Source organism: Glandiceps talaboti, chromosome 11 (assembly GCF_964340395.1).
Source record: "Glandiceps talaboti chromosome 11, keGlaTala1.1, whole genome shotgun sequence".
NCBI classification, from domain to species: Eukaryota; Metazoa; Hemichordata; class Enteropneusta; family Spengelidae; genus Glandiceps; species Glandiceps talaboti.
The window spans coordinates 18280807-18296576 of record NC_135559.1 but is presented as its reverse complement, the minus strand read 5'-3'; the positions used below and the strand labels follow the sequence as shown (position 1 = coordinate 18296576).

At 34.6% G+C, this 15770-nt stretch overlaps 1 pseudogene; it reads left to right on the top strand.

The window, feature by feature from the left end:
- Positions 1-13912: 13912 nt before the first annotated feature.
- On the top strand, positions 13913-15328 carry LOC144442483 (leukocyte elastase inhibitor pseudogene; annotated as a pseudogene).
- Positions 15329-15770: the final 442 nt, after the last annotated feature.

The following is a 15770-nucleotide window of genomic DNA, read 5'->3' as shown; positions in this document are numbered from 1 at the left end:
TTGGCAAAAGTATGGATTTTTGTCTGATTTTTCAAGGTATTATTTTGCCAAATTTCTGGACAATCTCATAAAAAATAATAAATACATGTATATTGATTACCCTAATTAACATAATTTGGGTAATTTTTCCTTGATTTTTAACACAACTGAATTGAGGTTCAGTAGTGCTATAGGAATCGCTCGGAGTCTATCTGTGTGTGTGTGTGTGTGTGTGTGTGTGTGTGTGTGTAAACAACTTAAAGTCAAAAACCGCTGAACCAATTGCCATGATATTTATTGGGTCCATTACTTTGGGTGTCTAGTTGGGAAATTGTTCAAATCAAAATGACCTTATCTCCGGTTTGTGATTTTGGTCAAAAATGTGATTTTTGGTCAAAAAACTACTGGGCAGATTGGGCTGAAATTTGGGTGAAACATTCTTCAGGTTGTTTTTACTAAGACTTGTTCATGATATGATTGTCCCATCAGTGATATGCAAATTAGGGCTAAAAATGTGTCGTTTTGGTCAAAAATCTATAATTCCAAAATCACTTAGCAGATTGGGCTGAAATTCAATCGGAATGCATCTAGGGATGTATGGACAAAGAAATATTAACGATACAATGATTCCATGAGTGCAAATTAGGTGTAAAAATGTTCATTTTGGGTCAAAAACTTGTATCTCAAAAAGTACTTGGTCAATGAGACTGAAACTTCGTGACATGTTTCTAGAAGTGTTAAATTGTAGATTTTCTTCAAAATAATTTGACACAATGGGCCCTGCAATAGCAACCATGACCACGCCCTTAGCAACAAGCAAATGGCAGTATATTTTGGTGAAATAACAATATCATCCGGTAGGCAAGTGAGTTGTTGCAATTGTATGCAAATACCCCTAGCAACCTCGACCTTGACAATGCCCATAACAAAACCCAAAACGATGGTGTATTTCACGAAGATAACAACAAGGATTCTTAAACAAGTGAGCAAACATTCAAAAAGTGTATTCAAATATGCCTAGCAACAAGACAAATGATCACATATATTGCAAAGATAGTCATTATATATTACTGTATGTCTTAGACTCAAATACAGAGTTTGATGTTTAGAAACCTTACATTATTTTCAAGTAAAACCCAACCAAAAGTTTCCATTGCTGAAATGGAATTTGACTCAATACATGGCTGTTGCTATGGTAACACATTTTGGGGGAAGAGCATTTATGTGTACCGGCTGATACCTATTACATGCAAAAAACATATACGCGTTGAACCTTAGCACATTAAAAGTTTAATATTATACACAAACCCAACACATAGTATCTTTATTTTATCGAACAAATATCTTCCTACACCATGTTACATATTGTGCTCTAACTTACTATGTACTAATTTTCATCTCTGTCATCACCAATTTCCGTATTCCTGAGACTATAACGAAGAGTTTGATATACATATTAATCTGGTTATTTTCCCGTTTCGGTATCTCAAAAACTAGGCCACTAAGTTTACTGGTCTCTGTTGCTGCACTCTTTAGAAAATTGATTGCTTGACTGCACCTCACCAAGGTATTCCTGTTTGAGTGTTTGTTAGGAGTTTAGTTACAACAGTATATATCCATTGACTACAATACCATAATGTATATTAATAAAAATTAACACCAAAGATTTTACCAAAATTAACGATATGTCCATACATGTTGATTTCTTCTCAATGATATATCCACAGACACCGATTTCTACTCAATGATATGTCCATACATGTAAATTTCTACTCAATGGTATGTCCATAGATGCCGATTTCTACTCAATGATATGTCCATAGATGCTGATTTCCACTCAATGATATGTCCATAGATGCCGATTTCTACTGAATGATATGTCCATAGATGCTGATTTCTACTCAATGATATGTCCTTAGATGCTGTTTTCTACTCAATGATATGTCCATAGATGCTGATTTCTACTTAATGATATGTCCATAGATGCTGTTTTCTACTCAATGATATGTCCATAGATGTCGATTTATACTCAATGATATGTCCATAGACACCGATTTCTACTCAATGATATGTCCATACATGTTGATTTCTACTCAATGATATGCCCATACATGTTGATTTCTACTCAATGATATGTCCATAGATGCTGATTTCTACTCAATGATATGCCCATAGATGTCGATTTATACTCAATGATATGTCCATAGATGTAAATTTGTACTCAATGATATGTCCACAGACACCGATTTCTACTCAATGATATGTCCATACATGTAAATTTCTACTCAATGATATGTCCATAGATGCCGATTTCTACTCAATGATATGTCCACAGACACCGAGTTCTACTCAATGATATGTCCATAGATGCTGATTTCTACTCAATGATATGTCCATATGCTGATTTCTACTCAATGATATGTCCATAGATGCTGATTTCTACTCAATGATATGTCCATAGACACAGATTTCTACTTAATGATATGTCCATTAGATGCTGATTTCTACTTAATGATATGTCCATAGATGCTGATTTCTACTCAATGACATGTCCATAGATGCCGATTTCTACTCAACGATATGTCCATACATGCTGATTTCTACTCAATGATATGCCAATAATTTCAGACATTTCATTGTTGTCTTTATCAGAATGGCCTGTCATCACAACTGAATATTAATTTACACTGTCAGCCATTTAAAACACTACTTTCTCGACTTCTCGATGTCTTCTAAACTAGACCACTTCTACGTTTGGAAATGAATGGAAAGAGATAAATTATATTAAATTACATAATTGTATTAATTAAATTATATAAATAGAATTACATGATAAATTATAGTATATTTGTATTAAAATACAAAAATAGGTAAATGAACGTATATGACAAATAATCTTCGTATAAACTTGATCTCAAAAACATAAAATTAAAATATTGACTGAAGGATGACACCACTAATCAGTGAATTTATCTTCTCGATTGGTGAAATATTTGACACAACTGATATCAGTAGGAGTTGAATAAATAAAACGTTTTAAAGATCACAAACATCAAAATTTCTAATAAAGAACTTTTTTGAGTAATTCGATAGGTAGCTTTGTTCACAGAAAGTGTATTTAAATCACTTCTGTAATAGTTGAAGAAACACTCACCTCTATCATCTTTATTCCAGTCTTGAGGAGATCTTAAGGAGAGAGACATGTCCCGCCGTCATCTTTCTTCTCTCCATTGTCTGTTGTCATTATCTCAGCGCCATCACCATCATGGCGTCTTGAACCTGAAAATTTGTTTTGAGAGATCAATTTTAGTTGTTGATTACACATTCTGAAATAGCGCCCTCTATCCCTATATAGGACAATTCACCTTTCACTGGTTACAACGTTGTGAAAGTTTCATATTTCATTTTTTTTAAAAACGTTTACAACTGCAACGAGTTACTATACGGTACTTGATATTGTACTTTCCAACATATTACATAGTTAAGATAAGAATATGAATACAAAGTGAGATTCTTTTTTTTTTCTTTTTTTTTCTTTTTGTGCTGGGAATTGCTACCAGCGATTTTCTTTTATGCAGACAAATATACACAAACAAACAAACAAACAAACAAACACAAATGCTACAGAGATCCATTCGGGTTTGGGACTACGTGACAGGGTTATGTTGCACGCTCTATATCACGTTGCTGTGAAACTGTCAAAGCTTTCCCAGTCAGGCCACAGGCTATCCCAGATCAAAAAGTGTTGCCGTTAACAACAACCTATGTCTGTTACTGTAACTCGCTGAGAGGAGAGAGAGAGAGAGAGAGAGAGAGAGAGAGAGAGAGAGAGAGAGAGAGAGAGAGAGAGAGAGAGAGAGAGAGAGAGAGAGAGAGAGAGAGAGAGAGAGAGAGACAGAGACAGAGACAGAGACAGAGACGGAGACGGAGACAGAGACAGAGAGACAGATAGAGAGAAAGAGAGAGAGAGAGGGGGGAGGGGGGCGAGAGCGAGAGACAGACAGACAGTCAGAGTTAACTTCGTTTTTCGCCTCTCAAATTTACTTGTATTAGTTCTTGCAGATCTTTGATTATGCCTTAGTCAGAGAAATGGATGTACAGATGTAGATGATAGATATAGACTACAATTACTTTTAGAAATGTAAAACATGTGATGAGAGATTTTTGTAAACAAATACGACCAACACTACTATCTTATAAGTGCTATTCCCAAAAAAATGATAAGTTTGATAAGTATATGAAAAGCATTATCGAAGATGGTGATTATTTCACAATAAAATTAACTACAACAACAACAACAACAACAACAATAACAATAACAACAAATATATACATAATCTCTTGCTTTAAAAAGTTTTTATGTTCATCAAACATACAACCTAAACTGTGCAAAGAGCGCATCTCAAGTTTGAAGAACAAAATGAATGAATTCAGTCTTGAGTAAATATATCGTTTTGAATATCTTATTTGATAATAAAAGAGCTTTCTATCTTACTATAAAATCCACCATATCAATTCTTTAAGATCAGCAGCACTTGTAGTGGAATGATAAACTGCATACAAGACGATACATGTGGTATGAACTGGAACATAGACGGCTTCACGTACCCCAAGGACAGGGCCAAGAGTTGACTCCCTCACTCCAAGCCAGAGCCAGAAGTCGAGTGTCTCAAAATTTACAAATCAAGAAAACTTGGAATGTCTATTGTCTAAACATGACTATATGTAAATTACGTGAAGGGCGCTTAGGTCCGTGAATTCGAAACAATAGGGCCGAGGCACATTGAGGACAATTGTATTCCAGGCACACTATCTTTTAAAATACTAAACATGCAGAGTCATGACACAACAATAATCTCGTAACATTACAGATTAACCAAGAAATACTTACAGTACAGGTGTCGATTTTGGACAGTGATTATAAGATACACACACGAGTTGGTATTTTAACCGATAAAAAAAACTCAATACAATGATTGGCCAAGGATGTAACACGAGCCATATATATTAATGGTAAAACGCTTCGTTTTTTTCTAAATATTTTATATCTTCACCTTACCTGCTCCTCATCATTCCACGTTGAACTTGAACTACTACATTGCCGGAATCTTTACATTCCTGATCTCCCCTTGCCCACACAGTCTTTTGATATCAGTTTTGACAACTGAAATATTGCCTGTTTTCCAACCCAATGACTAAAACAGAAAAAAATCTTCGACTAAAAAGTCGTGTACGAATAATTTTTTGCACGAACGTCTTCGTTAGCTGCACCTGTCGCATCTTGCAACTTTAATCATTTGAGAATTAAAATGTTGTAAAATTGGTGCTGGAAGAGTGAGGGTATCCGATTATTAGAGAATATACACGTGGGTTTGTGCGTGTCAAAGCTATAGTTACCATGGAGCATCGCCCAGATGTGTTCGAAGGGAAACTCGCGTGAACTCGCGTTATTGTACGAGACTGTCAGAAGTTCGAATATAGTTGCTACGCACACAAGCGATAGTTGTCAATGTAAATAGAACGTGGAAATGCTGACTGTTTATGCAGTGATAACAAACTTATATGTCGTGTATATCCACTTCTATTACCTTAAAAATGATTTCCTCAAGACGAGCTTCTTTGTCAATGTTGACAACATATACTCAAGGTAAGATAGAAAGCTCTTTTATTATCAAATAAGATATTCAAAACGATATATTTGCTCAATACTGAATTCATTCATTTTGTTCTTCAAACTTGAGATGCGCTCTTCGCACTGTTTACGTCGTCTGTTTGATAAAGATAACTACTTTTTAAAGGAAGAGTTTAACTCTCTCTCTCTCTCTCTCTCTCTCTCTCTCTCTCTCTCTCTCTCTCTCTCTCTCTCTCTCTCTCTCTCTCTCTCTCTCCTCAGCGAGTTACAGTAATAGACAAAGGTTGTTGTTACCGACAACACTTTTTGATCGTGTTACAATACGATACGGCAACTGGTGTGTTGACGTCATGCCACATCCTGGCGTATTTGCCCACATCATAGATATAGGACTGCCTCAAGTTGCAATCAAAGTAATAGGTGAGCGATTTTGAAAATTCTTATCTCCACAAAGTCAACGTGTATGATAGATATACTATGTATTCAAATGCAAGTTTCATGAAATTGTTGTGTATTTGCATGACACAACTGTACGGCATCTTTTACTTCAGCAGTTCGTGCTATCATTGACATGGTGATGTCATTTCATTTTCATTTTCTTCTTTACTAAAACTACGCTATTCAAACTTGAAGAAATGCAAGTTCACAGTCACAACACATGATGCACATTTAGTATACCCCGCCATCCAAAGGGAAGCTATGCATCATACATTTTTCATTCATCTCTTTTCGTCATCTCAACAGAGACTCGTGAAAAACATGTTGTTCAAAGGAATGACGAATTGAACAAATGGAAGACAGAACTTGAACAGAAACAGAGAGAAGTGTCTGATAAACAGAACATAGTAGAAGAAAAACTCAAAGATCTTGAGAACAGAGAACAAATAATAGCTGACATCAAACAATTGCTAGAAATAACCAAAAGTAAAGTACGTTCAGAGAAAGAGATGTTAGATGAGAGAGATTATAGTCTTAGTGAAAAGAGACATCTACTGGAAAAAAGAGAAGGACGTCTCGAAGACGAAATAAGAAATGTAACAATCAAGGACAGTGAACTGAATGACAGACAACAACAAATTGAATTAAAAGATAGGGAGATAGAAGAAATAGCTATAGCCGTCGCTAGGAAACAGGCAGAAGTAAATGAACGACAGCGTCATTTAGACCACAGAGAGCAGATACTGCATGCAAGAAAATATAAACTCGATGAAAAGATGGTTGAAATGACTGTAATTGAGGACACCCTCAACGAGCAGAGTAGGAGAGTAAAGGCAAAAGTCAGAGAACTTGAAAAAAGGGAGGAGGAGGTGATAGAAACCAAGATAAAGTTCGATTTCAGAAAGGTAGAACAGAACAATAGACAAGTTGATTTGGACCAGAAAGAGATCCTGATCGAACAGAAGTTGACGGAGATTGCTGAGACAGAGAGGAGACTGGAGGAAAAAAAGTTAACATGTGTACAGAGAGAGGAAAAGGCTGAAGAATGTGCGAAGAATATGGCTAGCAAGGAAGCTACACTGAATGTCAAACATTCCGATTTGGACCAGAGGGAACAGAAAGTAGATGCGAAAGAAGAAGTAATTGAGAGAAAAATGCAAATACAAGAACGTGAACTTCTGTCACATATGGATGTGATGAAGAAGAGAGAGACAGAACTAGCCAAGAAAATGATTGAATTTGAGTCAAAACTAAATAATCTAGAGATGAAAAGCAGAGAATTGACAGAAAGAGAAAGTGAACTTAGAGAAAGAGAAATCAAAGGTACAAAGATGAAACAGGAAAATGATGAAATGCATAGGAAGTTAATTGAAGAGAATGAAAATCTTGCAACTAATACCAAGTCAACAGAAATGAAAGAGAAAGACTTGGTGAAACAGATGGAGGAACTAAAGAAGCTGAAACAAGAACTGTCATCAACAGAATCCATGGTAACAAAGGGGGAAGCATTTCACTTTGAGAGAATCTCCTTGGACGAAGAAACAAGAACAATGATTGAAAAGATGGTAGAATATGTGTGCTTGAAAGAAAAACTAGAAGACGAAAGAAAAACGGTCATTTTTAGAGAAAAGACCGTTGAACAAAAGTTGACAGATATATCACAGCGAGAAGAGTTTATCTTAGAAAAAGAGAAAATACTAATGAAAGCCGAGGAAAAAGTAAAAGTGAAAATGCAGAAGATAATGATGAGACGAGAAAGATTACGAAACAATGGGAGTATTGTCAGAAAGCAAGATTCTAAAGCACAGAGTAGTGAGTATAAATATATGCCCTTCGCTCTTTTGAATATAGACTACAATTGTTACAGAATGATATGATCGAAATGTAACAATTGTTGTATTCATATTCATATTCATATTCATATTCATATTCATATTCATATTCATATTCATATTCATATCGTAACTATGTACCTAATGTTGGAAAGTTCAATATCAAGTAGCGTATAGTCACTCGTTGTGGTTGTACATTTTTTTTTAAATTTGAAACTTCCACAATGTTGTAATCATTGAAAGTGGAATTGTCCTATATAGGGATAGAGGGCGCTATTTCAGTAAGTGGGTAATCAACAACTAATCGATCTCTCAAAACAAATTTTCAGGTTCAAGACGCCATGATGGTGATGACGCTGAGAAAATGATAAGAGATAATGGAGAGAAGAAAGAGGACGGAGGGACAAACTCTCTCCTTAAGATTCTCCTCAAGACGGGAATAACGATGATAGAGGTGAGTGTTTCTTCAGAACTATTACAGAAGTGATTTAAATACACATCCTGTGAACAAAGCTATTATATCAAATACTATCGAATTACTCAACAAAGTTCTTTATTAGAAATTTTGATGTTTGTGATCTTTAAAACGTTTTATTTATTCAACTCCTACTGATATCAGTTGTGTCAAATATTTCACAAATCGAGAAGTTAAAATAACTGATTAGTGGTGTCATCCTTGTCAATATTTTAAATTTAAGTTTTTGAGATCAAGTTTTTAAGAACAGTTTACTTGTCATATACGTTCATTTATCTCTTTTTGTATCTTAATATAATTTGTTATTCTATTTATATAATTTAATTAATACTTTGATAATACAATTATGTAATTTAATATAATTTATCTCTTCATACATTTCCTAACGTAGAAGTGGTCTGGTTTGGAAGAGACTGAGAAATCGAGAAAGTAGTGTTTTAAATGGCCAACAGTGTAAATTGATATTCAGCTGTGATGACAGGCCATTCTGATAAAGACAACAATGAAATGTCTGAACTTATTGGCATATCATTGAGTACTAGTAGAAATCAGCATGTATGGACATATCGTCGATTTTGATAAAATCTTTGTTAATTTTTATCTCTCTTGTTAGTACACATTATTGTATTGTATTCAATTGATACATACTGTTGTAAATAAACTAAAATTTGTGTTATTTATCTGTGACGTATTTTTGTCTTTATTGTTTGGCTTGCTAAAGTATAGTATTAGTGTAAGTATGTGTTGAATTATATCGGATGGGTGCATGACTACTACTCTCGACTACTTTGACTGTTATTTTCAGTTTTACAGATTTATTCATACATTATTTAAAAAAACAACCAAATAACAAACTGGCTATCGGCAAACTTATACTTATACTACTACACACTATCTCAAACTGTACACGTGGTACATTATATACAACTACATAATAACAAGACAAAGCGTACTGAAAAGGGTAAAATGTGTTCTATATGCGCATCTTACCTATCGTGCAACTATATTACTCATGAATTTATCTCAATACCACAATAATATCACACAGACACAGAATGTGAACAGCACCCATGCCAGCTGGCTTGACTCAATAAATACGCAGAAACACTTGTTGCAGTCAATCTGGACAGCGCCCTCACTGGTTGACCTGCTGCTACTGAAATGCTTGGCTGCATGAAAACACCAGTGACGTGTACGTGTATACATGTAACGCACCCAGCTGAAATTGTTCCACGTCAACAAAGACAACATTGACATGATGGCAGATGACTACATTATGCTTTGTTCAAAACATCACATGTAGGTTCTTACATAGAGACTTGCTTCAACCAGTGAAACTTGGAGCTTGCTTCAGAAGTTAGGAAGTTCGGATCGGGTAGTAGGGCAACCTTGCGAGTACACGCTACACATTTAAGTGGAAAACTGAGTGAACGCAAGAAATCAGCTTTCGGTACGTAAACAAAATTATTTTGTACTCGCTTCTTGCAAATAATTTCCCTGTGCAACCCAACTTCTTCTGAGTACTTTCATTTCCAAAATATATCGTCTGTCAAAACCAGAACCATGCACTGGAATGCTGTCATAGCTATACCATAGCCTTAGAAACTAGGGGGGGGGGGGGGGGGGGGGGGGGGGGGGTCGGTTGACAGTATTTTACTAGTAGTAGTACCCAAGTACCTTGACTGTTGCCTATTTAACATGTACTGTGATGTACAGTACCAGTGCAGGGATAATTTTAGATATATATGTACCCCACATGTTAATTGCCGTATATTATTTGTCACTTATGTCTCCTGAAAGTAACAGATGGTGTTAATACCATTATAATTGGATTTTGGGTGTTTAGTTAATAATAGTGGTAGCCATTGTCTGGCTATGGAAAACGATGGACTTTGTGTTTTAAAACACTACATTAGGTTTTTCATATGCACGTATTTGAAATGTCACCTGGTTATTTTGTTTCATATTATCAACAGCCATATCTTCATGTCTGATTAATCATTCTCAAACTCATTTAATTATTACTATGTAAAGTTAGAACTCTAAATCGGCAATTTAAATTTTAGTGGTCTGTGTACTCACTGGATTTGAGACGCTGTTACACTTATTCACTAGGATTAGAGGATATAGTGAAATAGAGTCACAGATCCATAAAGTAGACGGGTTAGCAATATTGTATTATTGTCAGACCTCCAACCTGGCATTTTAGACATAATATGTGAACAATTTAATGATATCATTTATAGTCTTAGTGTACTAAAATGGGGAAGACACCCTACCATTAGTTGTACTAACCAGTAGCCAATTTTTCATGACACCCAAAGGCATGCATCAACCATTAACTTTATATCAGATCTGATGAGTAAAAAGGGATAGTATATAATTATTATTTCTGGTTTTACACTTTGTGCATTGAAGGCATGACATATGCATGTTTCACACATAGCTGGGCTGTTTCATGTTTATTTTGTAAATCACTCGAAGGAAAAAAAAAGCTGATACAAACTCAGCCTGTGCCACTTACAGCTGTGCCCAGTTAGGCAGAGTTTTACTAATAAATCAAAAGCAAGGTAATGAAGGACTTGGCAATCCAACCTGTGTAAACAATAGATGCTACAAGGCCAGATACAATCAATGATGGCCCTAGAGATTTTTTGTTGTCACCATCAGATATAAACAACATTGTGACCATGATGTTAGTGGAATTTTTCCTGCAAATCAAAGTTATTCATATCTATCTGAACTTTTTTTGCCAGGAGAAAACTTTAGTTTCTCCACCATCTTGTTTTCAAGGAAACCGACAATCTTTCATTTTCTCATAGAGTTACTGCCATATTCAGTTGCCATATTGGATATTAAAATAATCTTAATATCTAATACAGCCTTTATGGGTTAATATTACTATTTTAATCTTTACTTTAAAGATTTGTTGTGTCCTGATTTTGTTATGGTAATTTTCTTCCACAGCACAAGTTTAAAATGTTAATTTTTGAGGCAATACATGTGTACTAACTATATCATGTTAAATTTTAAAGGAGGGCCCACAACGAGGACTCTGTGAATCTACTCAAATTTAATAAGTGATTCAGTTTTGAAATTTTAGAAGACAACACACTGTGACAGTGATATGTAACACTTTGATTAGGTCAAGAGGTGAAGGTGTCACCCAAGAATGTGGCCTAGAGCAGTAGTATACTTTGATCTCTAAAATGTCAATTTTTGAAAGTAATTTCTAATTATAGATAAAGTTCTGTCTGTAATAACTATTTATTTATCCTAAAACAATCTAAAATACCCTGGGAAGATAATATATTTATAAACCATGCCGGTTGAAAGCATGTACTGGAAATGTGTACATCAGTTTTTGTACGTATTCAGTTTGTTATTTCAGAACCTATCTTAGGCCTAATAAAAAAGATTGGTTGGTTCCGATTACGCTCAATTTTAGAATAGGTGGGGTAGGTAGAGTTTATATTTTAATATATTTTTTTTTCTGTGTTAGTGTCTAGTTCAGGTTTTCCATAGTTTTCCAAATAGTCTCTGTGTTGTTTATTTATTCATATCAGATGTACAGTCATTACAGATTGGAAGAATAGTTTTATAGTGTCTTTTTAAGTTGATGGTAGTTTCCACATCCACTATTTCTTGTGAGACTTCACAATTTTTTTTTTGAATACGTAAAAAAAGGTTTAGGGTTGACAATGAAAAGCTAGATTGGGTCGGGTAACCAGAACCAAACAATTAATTTTTTTTGGCCATATATTTGTTTGAATATTTCAATAATATATAAAGAATAGAATAGAAATAGAATAGAATAAAATAGAATAGAATAGAATAGAATAGAATAGAATAGAATAGAATAGAATAGAATAGAATATAAATAGAATAGAATAGAATAGAATAGAATAGAATAGAATAGAATAGAAATAGAATAGAAATAGAATAGAATAGAATAGATAGAAATAGAATAGAATAGAATAGAATAGAATAGAATAGAATAGAGTAGAATAGAATAGAATAGAATAGAAATAGAATAGAAATAGCATAGAATAGAATAGATAGAAATAGAATAGAATAGAATATAAATAGAATAGAATAGAATAGAAATAGAATAGAATTGAATAGAATAGAATAGAAATAACTTTATTGTCCATAGAGTAAACCTGTAAAATCGTTTCTAGTCACTCATGACAAAAACAAATGATTTATACAATAATCAAAACAATTACAACAATAATATAATTTAAAAAGAAACAGAAAATAACATAATGACTAGCTAAAATTACAGACTTTGTAAATTGCTGATGAAGAACAAGTAAAAATGTGACAGGGTATAATTACAGATCTGGGATGAAATTTAAAGTTTTCAGGAATTCAAAGTTGAAAACATAAATGTAGTATAATCTAATGTAGTAATTACATTTGTGTAAATCAAACTGTTTTTTTTTTTTTAACTGTGACTCCTTTTGGGTGGTTAAAATATTGACCTAACGGTGATTCGATTTACGGTGAAATATTTTTTTATGTTTCTGATTACTTTTTCATGGCAACTATGGGTCAGTCGGTTGATTTTTTTTGATTTTTTTTTAAGTAAAAAAAATAAATAAAAAGTCATCTTCATGTTTCTCCGTCTCTCCTTTTCCTCCTCTCTATCTTCTTTTTATTGGATTCCTGGTAACAAACCCTTTCCCAGCTTCTCTGTACACAATTGGCATGTTCTCAGCCCCCCCCCCCCCCCCCAGCTTGAATAATTTCCGTCATGAAAGAAATATTCTAGATCTGTTCATGAACAAGTATTGTCATCAGCGTAATGACTACATGTTTGTAGATGATGTCGACAGTCCACATGCTTGCTTATTCTTGTACCGCAAAATATTAAGGGCAGGGCAAAAAACAAATTTTTTGATGTCAGAGCTGAATATTTGGGTTGGTTGGGTAATGAGAAACAGAAAAATAATAGAGTCACCCTTAGTATAACATGAAGCAATTTCACGTACTGAATGCCGACAGATTATATTATACAAAGAATTCAGAGATGATATTTATGTAGACTCAGCTGGTGTTAGGGTATGTGTCTATGTAGAGTATGTTATAAAGCCTCAGGGTGTGGTTTGTGCAATTTGGCAATTATTTTTGTATGGGGAAGTCATGGAAAAATGTAATTGTGATGTGTAGTGTGTTAAACCAACATGACCTATCAACCATGAACCAAGAATCAAAATTTTGTATATTGGTGAAAAAAAGCCATTGTGAGTGAATTATGGTCAATTTATGCAGTTAGTTTCCTTACTTTGTACAAGGCATGTTGTCAGACTATATTATATCAGAGAGACACGTGTTCAGGACTTTGATCAAATCAAATCATATCAAATCTATTTTCATATGTAGAGAAACATTTCAAAATCTTTATTTTTTATCAAAATGACAGACATTTTCAGATAAAGTTACTGAGACCCATATATTGTGATATGTGTCCTTTTTAATAGCAGTGCTAGGAGTCATTTGTTTCATTTTTCACAAATTTCTAACTTTTTGTTATTTAATTTTTAGAGGAAAATGCACAGAAGTCAAAGTCAAAAGAAACCTGATGTTCCAATCCAAATGTTTCCTTCTGCGGATGAAGAAAACGTCAAGAAATATGTAAAAAAGAGAAGAATCCACAAGGGAAGACTCTTCCTTTTAGTTTTTGTGACTGCCTCTTTGATTTATTTTTTCTTGCCTACGACATCAACTGTTGTTGTAGTATCAGATGATGGTGAGATCAAAGATGAACCCGAAATAGCTGTAGTTACTGACACAAAACAGCCACCAGAGGGCGATGGTCTCCCTGCTGTCAACATCCTCACTGATGCTCAAGAAGAGTTCGGGATCAATTTGTACAAATCTTTACTCAAGTCACCAAAAGGAAAGAATTTGTTTTTTTCACCGTTTAGCATATCAACAGCCCTGGCGATGACGTATTTGGGAGCACGAGGTGACAGCGCAAAGCAGATGGAAAAGGTACTGAGATTTGACAAAGTTGGTTTAGAGAACGTACATCCGATGTTCCATATCATGAACTCTGAACTTTTCAACAAAGAAGAAGAAAATGGTTATATTCTAAAATTAGCCAACAAACTCTTTGGTCATCTGAAGTACGATTTCTTAGCAGAGTTTCTGTCGTCGTGTGAAGCATACTACGGTGCCAAATTGGAAAGTTTAAACTTTGCGAATTCAGAAGGGGCACGTGAGGAGATAAACACTTGGGTGGAGAAGCAAACAGAAGACAAAATAAAAGATTTGATTCCGAAAGGTGTAATTGATGACCTGACGAGGCTCGTTCTGGTAAATGCAATTTATTTCAAAGGCAAGTGGTCGCAACCCTTTGATCCAAAAAACACAAAAGACATGGATTTTCACTTGGACGAGAAGAAAAGTATCAAGACTCCCATGATGCACTTGAAAAAGAAGTTTAAGTATTTCGCAGACGACACCTTGAAGTGTAAAATTTTGGACATGCCATACAGCGGTAGTAATTTAAGCATGGTAGCAATACTTCCAGATAAATTAGATGGGCTAGCAAGTCTTGAAGAACAAATCACAGAAGGTGTGCTACAGAGCTGGTACAAACAGTTACATTCTGTGGAGGTTGAAGTAAGCTTCCCTCGGTTAAAAATAGAGTCAAGTTTCAGTATAAAGCCACAACTGCAAGTTTTAGGAATGAGAGATATCTTTGTAGCTGGCTTAGCAGATTTGACTGGGATGGCAGAAGTAAAGGAACTGTTTGTGTCTGATGCCTTACATAAAGCATTTGTTGAGATAACTGAGGAAGGTACAGAAGCAGCTGCAGCTAGCGCCGTCATTGTAGCTCTAAAATCAGCAATATTAGTACAACCTACCTTTCATGCCAATCATCCGTTTATTTTCGTAATACGAGACAACAACACAGGAGCACTTTTATTTATGGGACGAATTATAGACCCATCTAAATAAGAAAACAAAAAAACTTCTGTAGGCAGAAGAATGACTGGATGGAAAGATTTGTCATTTTGAATGTTCCACTGATGTTGTCATATTGTAAGTGACGGCATTAATAGAACGGCCAGTCATGATGAATCTTTTAGTCCAAAGAACACCAGGTCAAGTATAGGTACATCTAGCAACAGTTGACTCAGTAGTGGTTAAACAGAGTTAGTTCTCCAAGCACATAACTAATGTTAATAATACCGATAACTTTATCTTTTAGTTTGCTTCATTTTCCATGCATAAAGATAGTAGAAACCATGATTAATTTAAAGACAAAGCTATGTAGTCACTTCAAAATTTGATTCCAAAAACAAAAGGTAACTCTATCACTAGTAATGTAAAAAAAAGACATTTCCAAGTGCCTTTGAGAATAAGATTTGAAATACTAGTAACAACCAAGTACTAGGCC